Here is a 9,304-nt window from a genome sequence, read left to right as displayed (position 1 = left end):
TGGAAAATTTTCAACCAGCCCTTCTCAATCTAATCTTTACAACACTATAATGTGACATGTGCCAAGACAGCTGTTTGATCTAGTGCAAACCTCAGCTTCTCAGCCCATGTGTGCAAGTTTCTCTGACTGGTTCAGTTCACTTCTAAATAAGTCAGAACATAAGTTAGAGAAACAATTACATCAGCTTTCCAGGACAGAGACTGTCCCTTCACTATGTTTGTACAGTGCCTTGCACATTGAGGCTCTGAACCTGATTAACCGCTATCACAATGCATAGGATTGATAGCATTAGGAACTTGGGGGGGATATAGCTGTAGGAATTGCAGGCTGACTCCCTGTTTAGGTGGTGCATTTTTGCTCATGCACATTTCCATTGGAGGGCAACTATCTTCTTGTTATAAAACCTGAGCACTGAGAAACAAAAGGTCCTCACTCGCTTACTGTAAGAGCCAGTTGTAAACAGAGGCATCAAACTTCATTGCATTTGTTGGTGAAACCCACAGCAGACAGCACTGAGTAATGGTCTCTCTGGTGCAGCAGCTAGATGGGGGGAAAAAAACCTAGCATCGCTGACTTCAGCATAATAGCAGTGCTGTCCTTTAGCTTCTCACTCATTCTTCTTCGATTTCTCAGAGGCCTATTTGGGATGAGCTTGTGAGACCTAGTCTGCTCAGAGCAAAACCTATTTGTATCATCAAACTCACCATAAAACTTATAAGACATCTATTTTTTTTTCTTTGTGCTTCTATTTCTACTTGGGTCTAAGGTTTTTCCTTCCACTAGCTTTTATCTATTCATTTGAAATGACTCTTACAATATTTAATCTTTACCAGAAACTGTAAGCCTTGTATTTATTTTATGGGTCAGTTGTTCATCCTTTTTCCTTGATCCTGCTAGCTGGAGCTGGATAGCCTCAAAAAACTCTGCTTGTTTCTGCCCGTCAACATTTGTCCAAATGACAGGCAAACAAATCAGAGCTCTGAAGGCTAATAGTAGGAAGATAAATCTGGCAAAGAGTAAATGGCTGCATGAAAGGGCCATCGGAAATTTCCATCCCTTGCTACAGTTTCTGAAGAGGACAAGAAGATTACAATCTATAGTGCTGGTCAGGCTGTAGCGTTCCCCGATTTGCATAACCATGTTTGTCACAGGAAAAGATTAGGGTATTGAAGAGGCTTGGATTCCAAAACTCTCTATGGATGAGATATAGCCACTGCTTCCACCAGTGTGACTGCAGGTGTTAGTGTTGTGCCAATAGTTTAAAAGGGTAAACGGGATGACCCAGGTAATTACCGGCCTGTCAGTCTGACATCGATCCCAGGGAAGATAATGGAGCTGCTGGTATGGGACTTGATTTTTAAAGAATTAAAGAGGGATAATATAATTAATACTAATCAACATGAATTTATGGAAAATAGATCATGTCAAACCAACTTGGTATCTTTCTTTGATGAGATGACAACTTTGGTTGAGAGAGGCAATAGTGTTGATGTAATGTACTTAGACTTCTGTAAGGTGTTTGTTTGACCACACAACGTTTTAATAAAAAAAAAAAAAACAACCCTTGAACAATGTCAAATTACCATGGCACACATTCAAGGCTGGCTAACTGATAGGTCTCAAAATGTAAGTATAAACAGGAAGTCATTGAGTGGGTGTGTTTCTAGTGGGGTCCCACACATTTTCATCAATGACCTGGAAGAAAATATAAAATCATCACTGATAGTTTGCAGATGGCACAAAAATTGGGGGAGTAGTAAATAATGAAGATTAATACAGAGTGATCTGCATCACTCAGTAAAATGGGTGAAAGCTAACTATGCATTTTAATATGGCTAAATGTAAATGTATACATCTGGGAACAAAGAATGTAGGTCATACATACAGGATGGGGGCCTCTATCCTGGGAAGCAGTGACTCTGAAAAACACTTGGGGAGAGAGGTTCAGAGAAGAGCCATGAGAATAATTAAAGGATTAGAAAACATGCCTTAGAGAGAGAGACTCAAGGTGCTCAATCTATTTAGCTTAACAAAGAGAAGGTTAAAGGTGACTTGATCACAGTCTATAAGTACCTACATGGGGAATAAGTATTTTAATAATGGGCTCTTCAGTCCGGCAGGGAAAGGTAAAACATGATCCACTGGCTGGAAGTTGAAGCTAGACAAATTCAGACTGGAAATAAGGAGTACATTTTTAACAGTGAGAGTAATTAACCATTGGAACTATTACCAAGGGCTGTGGTGGATTCTCCATCATTGACCATTTTAAAATCAAAATGGGATGTTTTTCTAAAAGCTCTGCTCTAGGAATTATTGTGGGGCAGGTCTCTGGCCTGTTATACAGGAGATCAGACTAGATGATCACAATGGTCCCTTCTGGCCTTGGAATTTATGGATCTGGGACTCTTGGCTGACGGGACCTCTTAAAACTTTGCTGGTTTGAAAGGATGTCTAAGGAGGTGGATTCTTTTAGACACAACTCTGCAGAAAAGCAAGGGTGATTTTTCTTTTTTCCTCCTCCTCCTTTCCCCCCTCCCCACCCCACTTTCTCTCTTTCCAAAGTCAGGAAAATCAGTCAAAACGTTTATCAGAAATCTGTATAAACTGGCTAAGCGCTGCAAAGAACTAATCTGTGCACAGCTAATAAGTATGAACAAAGTCACCATAGACTTGCTATGGGCATTTTTGATAAGGATTTGTCAGAAGAATTGCAGGTGAAATCTAAACTGCCTGTGGAGAGTGTGATACAAATGTCACCTTAAAATCGATAGAACCTTGGAGAGCCATGCTGGAGCCTGGAAACTGACGGGCAGGACTCACCAGCAAGGTCACAGCCAACCCCAAAATGTAGTTGTCCATTGGGGAGAGATCGCAGGAGCTGGGTGCTGGTTAGAGGGGCAGGTCTAAAAAGTGCAGCATGGCTTGTCCTGGACAGAGTTTAGAGGGATGATGAAAGAGGACAAAGGGAAGGTGTGGGCCAGGTGTGTAGAAAAGGGAGATGCCCTGAAAAACCATTGCTGGCTTGTATAGGCTGTTCAATGCCTGGGTTAGGGAGGAGTCCCCCAAATGATGGATGACATTGCACATCTGGCTGCATGTGTTGATAGGAAGGAGAGAACTCCCTACATTGTACTCAGGTGTTGGTCACTGTCAGAGGCAGGATCCCAGACTTCATTACTTTATCCATCAGCTTGGCAATTCCTGTGAAATACATTAAGGGAAGGATGAGAAGAGACCACGGTAGAACTTGTGGTGATCTGCTAAATTCTGTTCATTTTCATCTTCCTCCTGCTGGCTCCCACCCCATTTATCTGTTCCATCCACCGGTTGTGCCCGGTCCGAAGCCTGCGATGTGAGCTCACCAGGGCGGGGACTGTCATCCCTGTATAAGATGCTTATACAGCACCTATCTCAATGGGGGCCTGATTCTTCATGGAGATTCCTAGGTGCTGCTATAACAGATAATGACCATAGAGAGCAACCCCTGTGGGGGAGACAGGTCTTTGAAACTTCCTTTGGTCTTTGGGTAAAGTCTCCACAGTATAACACAGAGTATGGGCCAATGGATAGGTAAGGTGGGACTTGGGTTCTGGTCCCAGCCCTTTCTGTTGAGACCTTGGAAAAGTCATTTGACCTCAGCTTCCTGTGAAGGGTCATACCACTCCCACACTGGGCTAGAAAGGGTTGTGAGAACCTGTGGGCTCAGTCAGCCTTCCCCTGCTACACCTGCAGTAGGTTTAAAGCCTGGAGAGGAGGAATTAAAAGGGCTGAACCCAGCTCAGGTGGGGACTGACCAGAACAGAGACTAGATCGCTGGCTCTGGGTCAGGGAGAGAGGCCTGTCTTGAGCCAGAGAGTAGCAGTGGCCTGAGGGCAGACATCACCTCCCTGAAGGAAGCTAGGCCTGCACTTGGGAGCCTAAGGAGGTCGAGAAGGAAAGCAGAAGGAAATGAGTCTGCCCAGGGATCTCCGTGCTGGTGAGGGGCCTGCAGGGAGCAGGAAGGTTCCCGGCGAGTCAGGGACTGCCAGGCCAGGGGAGCAGAGAGAGTTCTCCTGCCGCAGAACCCACTGGGTGGCAGAAAGTGCTAAGAAGCTCCGCAGGGAATCTGTGGAAGAGGCTTAGAGAGCGATGCCAATACACAGTGAGCCTGGGAACCGGCTGTGGCAAAGGCCGAAGACAAGGAGAAGGGGGAGGTGACCCAGCAAGGGGTCTGTATAGTCAGGCCTTGACTACTGTTCCAGGGTCCCTGGACCAGAGCCCAGTGCAGAGGGAGCACCTATGTTCCCTTAGCAGCCCACCAAGGAAGGTGGTGCAGAAACCCCCTGACAAGCGGTAAGGACTATGGAAACCTCCCTGATACCGTGGTGAGGACTAGTGAGTCTGCAGTTGGACCAAAGGCCCAGTGTGAGGTTGATCATTGTTTGTCGGATTGTTGATTGACTCCCTAAGGGAAGGGGCTACCTGACCTGGCTGGAGGGCTGAGCTGGAAGAGGAAGCAGACCTGTGCAGGGTTGGAGCGGTGGCGGTGCACAAGGAGGTGAGCCTGCTACACCAATCCCACCAACCTGGGGGTACGCCATCCGTCGAGTCACACTTGTATGCTTTGCCATCTAAAAAAATGGGATAAGGATTCTTACCTACAGTTGTAGAGTATTTTGGGAATCTACGAATAGAAATTGCTGCGGTGTCTGAGTGCTGTGCTGCTGTTTATCACTGTGCTCGCTTACCCAGGTTTGGTGAGGGAGGGAAATGATTTGCATCTTACTGCAAGCACCGAGTGCGCAGCCTGGAGTCTGGCTTGCAGCTATCCAGGGGGTCGTGTGCTGTGTTTTATGCTATGGAGGCTGAGGGGAGCTGGGACCCTGAAACGCAGCAGTCATTGGAGCAAAGAGGGAGTCATGTCTTGTAATAGGTATTTATTTTGGCTTCACAGTAAACGAAACATTGGCACTGAGATAGTGTTGTACGCTCTCCAGCTTGGGTCTTTATGGTGGAGTTTATCGTAGGTCTGGTGTATTTTTATGGTGTCTCTTAAAAGCAGCCACATTTCCATGTCTCTCTTGAAATACATATCGTTAAACCTACCTGCCAATTCCCTCCCTGTGACGCTCATTGGGACTGTGAGGAAGCTTTTGAAAATCACTGTTGGCTCTGGAGTCACATTTGAGCGGAGACACCACAGCCTCGCTCCACCCCTGCGGCTGGTGCATTGGCAGGAAACACAAATCGCCTGATTAATTGGCATTAGAATTGGGCTCTTTGGGTTTAAAACCAGTGTTTTTAAGTACCTCCCACCATGGGATCGCAACACAATGGAAAGTCATGAGAGGGGGGCCAGCATTACCCCCTCTTTAAAATGTACATCATTGCTACAGGCTTTGTATGTGTTGGAGCTGCTAACAGGGCATGTATAGTCTTGATGGCTCCTCCTTCCAGTATTACCAGCTGGGGCGTCATGTACCAAACCCCAGGGACAGACCCATTTCTTCTTAATTGCTTTAATTTTCCAGGGCAAACACCCACCCTACCTACAGCACTCGTTCATTATTGTGCCAGTGACGCCAGCTGAGTCCTTCAGTTCATTTCCTGCAGTTTGTTCACCCATGCATGCTGCCCCCCATAATTGGGATAGCTCAGTGGGTTGAGCATTGGCCTGCTAAACCCAGGGTTGTGAGCTCAATCCTTGAGGGGGCCACTTAGGGATCCGGGGCAAAATCAGTACTTGGTCCTGCTAGTGAAGGCAGGGGGCTGGACTTGATGACCTATCAAGGTCCCTTCCAGTTCTAGGAGATAGGATATCTCCATTAATTATTATAATTATTTATAATCTGCTGCGTTATTCTCTTTCAAATCCCTCCTTGAAATTCTGCCCATGATGCCTCCAAATCACATGGCAATGGCAAGGCAATGCTTATAATGTCCCCTGTATATATTAAGCTAATTGGGATGATTTTGCTATTTACATTGTCCCACTGTCATTATTTGTCTCACCACTCACTCAGAGAGTGAGATCTTTGGGGCAGAGACTGTCTTTATTCTCTGTGTGTGTACAGAGTCTATCACTGTGGGCTCTGATTCCTGATCAGGACTTCTAGGTGCAGTACAAATAATGTTGAAGAGAAACTGACTCATTCAAAAAAAAAAAAGTGTTTAAAATAGGGGGAGAAAACTGAGAGAGGTTCCTTTGTCATCTTCCCATTGGTAAATCAAGGTAATCAGCCCCGATGATTCTCTCTTGGGCTGTTGGGAGGTTCAGGACATAGGTAACCCATTTATCCCAAGTTGCCCCATTCCAGAACTAAGTGTGGATTTCTCCAGTGAGCACATGGTGATGCACATCCAGGATAAATGAATTACAGGGAAGGTGACTGCAGTAAGCAGTGCAGAAGAGACAACCGAGTGGGTTTCTGGAGAAATGTAACTGAGGAGAGATGGTGAAAAGATGATAGGTTAAAAAGGAGGCTGTTACACTGGATTGTTTACCCATTTCCTGTTCTTAACATTTAGTTAGAGCAGGACGCTAAGAGTGAGGAGAGTCGGGTTCTAGCCCAGACTCTCCTCCCTTGACCAGCTGTGTGATGAGCTTGTGGAAGTCACTTAACTTCTCTGTGCCTCATTTTCTCCATCCGCAAAATGGGGCTGCTACTTCCCCACTTTCAGGTGCTCTAAATTAGCCTGTGGGGCTCATTGCAACAAGATAATATCAAGGCAGGATTTTTTTTTTAAATGGATAAGACATTTGTATGGATGATGATAGCATCCAGAGCTGTAGTCATGAGGATTTAGAAAGAGTTTTGGAAGGGATGTAATCTCTCAGTCTTCAGGGCATAATCCAACCTTTGACTAATAGGGGTCAGGAAGAAACTTCCTCTGAGGGCAGTTTCTCTCATAACTACCCTTTTCTGAAGCTGGTGCTGGCTCCTGTGACTGAAGCAAGACTAGACAGACCACTGTTCTAAACCAGGAAGGCAATTCCTGTATTACTAAGGAAATGTAAAGCATTTTAACTACCCTCCTCACAATATTATGCTCAGCCGCTCAGAATTCTCTAGATTAATTCAGGTGCTTTCCAGTTCTCACATTTCTTTTCCCTGGATAAAATGCATGGCACTCTTACAGGCCCCACTGTAGTGGGGCTAAAGCTTCAAACGCTGACTAGTACAGGGCTCCCCCTTCCTTCCTTCCACTGGGAAAGTTTGGTTCCAAATGTTTCACACAGTGTTGCTTGTAAGTAAGACTACCCCAATCATCAGCCTTTATCTGCCTTGGGGAAAATCTCTGTGAGATTTTATATTTAACTTAAAATGTAAATAACCCAACTGGCAGCCTATTAGAACTAGCTAAAGACCCCATTATTCTGGAGGAGAAATCTCCTGCTCCCCTATCAGTTAATCTTTGACCACAGGAGGCTGCTCACATATTGATGAGAAGATTGGTGGCTTGTAAAACAGCATAAAAGAAAAAAAATAATGGAGCAGTCAGATAGTGGTAGGAGTAACATAACACGGCTGCAGAGAGCCTGCGACTTTGTGGTGTCCGTGCTAACTCTGCATTGGTCTGCTCCTCTTGTGGAGGACAGAAAATGCCATATCCCTGCTATCTAGCTATGCGTGGTAGGGTTTTTATGCTGTTACATGATTATCCAAAGATTAATGCAATCCTGCAATTCTTAAACAGCCTCTTGTCTGGGTGTAAATGTTGCTTAACATTAGCTCAACGCAGTGCTTGCCCCCCTCAGGTAGGAGGGATAACTCCAGCTTTTCTATGTCCCTTGAAAGTATTTAATTCCTTCCTCTGACACTCTTGCGGTGTTTGGTCTCACATGAATATATCAGCTTTATTTCCAAGGCCTTAGGGAAAGCAGTGCACAGGGTGAGTGTTAAGGCACGGCGTTCCATGCTCTATGCAGGCCCCGGAGTGCAGCAAGCAATGAGCTAAGTGACTCTCTCATGGGCTGACCCTTGGTTTCCTCTGTTCCTGCTACAGGTACTGGAGTCCAGGCCTCCTGGGTTCTAACCCCTACTCTGCTTCTTACAGTGGAGTAACTAACTTCCTTCTGCTTCAATTTCCCATCTGTGAAATGGGGAGAATACTCTCTCAGCCACATAAAGTGCCATGAGACCCTAGGCTGATCTTAGGGCCCATTGCTGCTGCTATGCTCTGTCCATCTGTAAGTCAAATGCCACCCCTTACGAACAGCCCAGTTCTGAAAAAGGAGCTAAATGACACTGCCTGTTCTACCTCACCAAGAGCTTAGACTCTGCTCACAGCGCGTTCTGCTCTTCATTGTAAAGTGACCTCTAGGTACACGTCTGTGTTGTTTTGCATTAGGCCATTTCTCTGCGCCTCTTTTCTTCCTGCTTTCTTCTGTTCCTTTCACTTCAGATGGTTGAAACCCCCTTGGGGATGGTAGGATGCTAATTATCCCCTTTAGCTGTGGCTAATCAGAGCAGGCTTTGCAGCTGACCCACCTGGAAGGAAAGCCAGACCTCTCAGAAAAATGGCATTTAGAAAAGATTCTGGGAGGGGACATAGAGCAGGGTGTTAATTGGCTGGTCTGGATTGCTTCTAGAACAGACAGGGCTGATATCATTGGCTGGCAGCCAGGCATAGTGAGAGTCGTGCTGTGCAAGCTCCTATGCTCATCCCTGCCCTAGCGCACTGGTTGTGACTGGCAGCACCTCGTGCCATGCCAGTCCCACCCCTGTGAAGGCACCTTCATCCTGCACCACTCCCAGCAGGGCCGGCTCTGGCTTTTTTGCTGCCCTAGGCAAAAAAGCCACCTGCCGCCCCCCCTCCCCCCAGCGCGGCAGGGGAGGGTGCTGAGCCCGGCCGCGGGCCCGCAATCCCCGACCGTAGAGGAGCAAGGGGACATTGTATGTGAATGAGCCCATCCAGGGCTCTCCGCTCTCCCCGGCGGCCAGAGCGCCGGGGGGAGGGCGGAGAGCCCCCGGCGGCCAGAGCGCCGGGAGGAGGGCGGAGAGCCCCCGGCGGCCAGAGCGCCGGGGGGAGGGTGGCGAGCCCGGCCGGGGCTCTCCGCTCTCCCCGGTGGCCGGAGCGCCGCGGGGAGGGCGGCGAGCCCGGCCGGGGCTCTCCACTCTCCCCGGCGGCCGGAGCGCCCCGCCGCGCCGCCCCCCTCCAGGCGCCGCCCCAAGCACATGCTTGGTGGGCTGGTGCCTGGAGCCGGCCCTGGCTGCATAGCTTTGCCAATGCACCCTTCTTGTTATAGCCCTCCTGTGACCTGGCCCATTCACATACAATGTCCCCTTGCTCCTCTACGAATGAAGCTGTCTTGAGTGGTGGC

This window comes from Emys orbicularis, chromosome 15, assembly GCF_028017835.1.
Source record: "Emys orbicularis isolate rEmyOrb1 chromosome 15, rEmyOrb1.hap1, whole genome shotgun sequence".
NCBI lineage: Eukaryota > Metazoa > Chordata > Testudines > Emydidae > Emys > Emys orbicularis.
Note: the sequence above shows the minus strand (reverse complement) of the source record.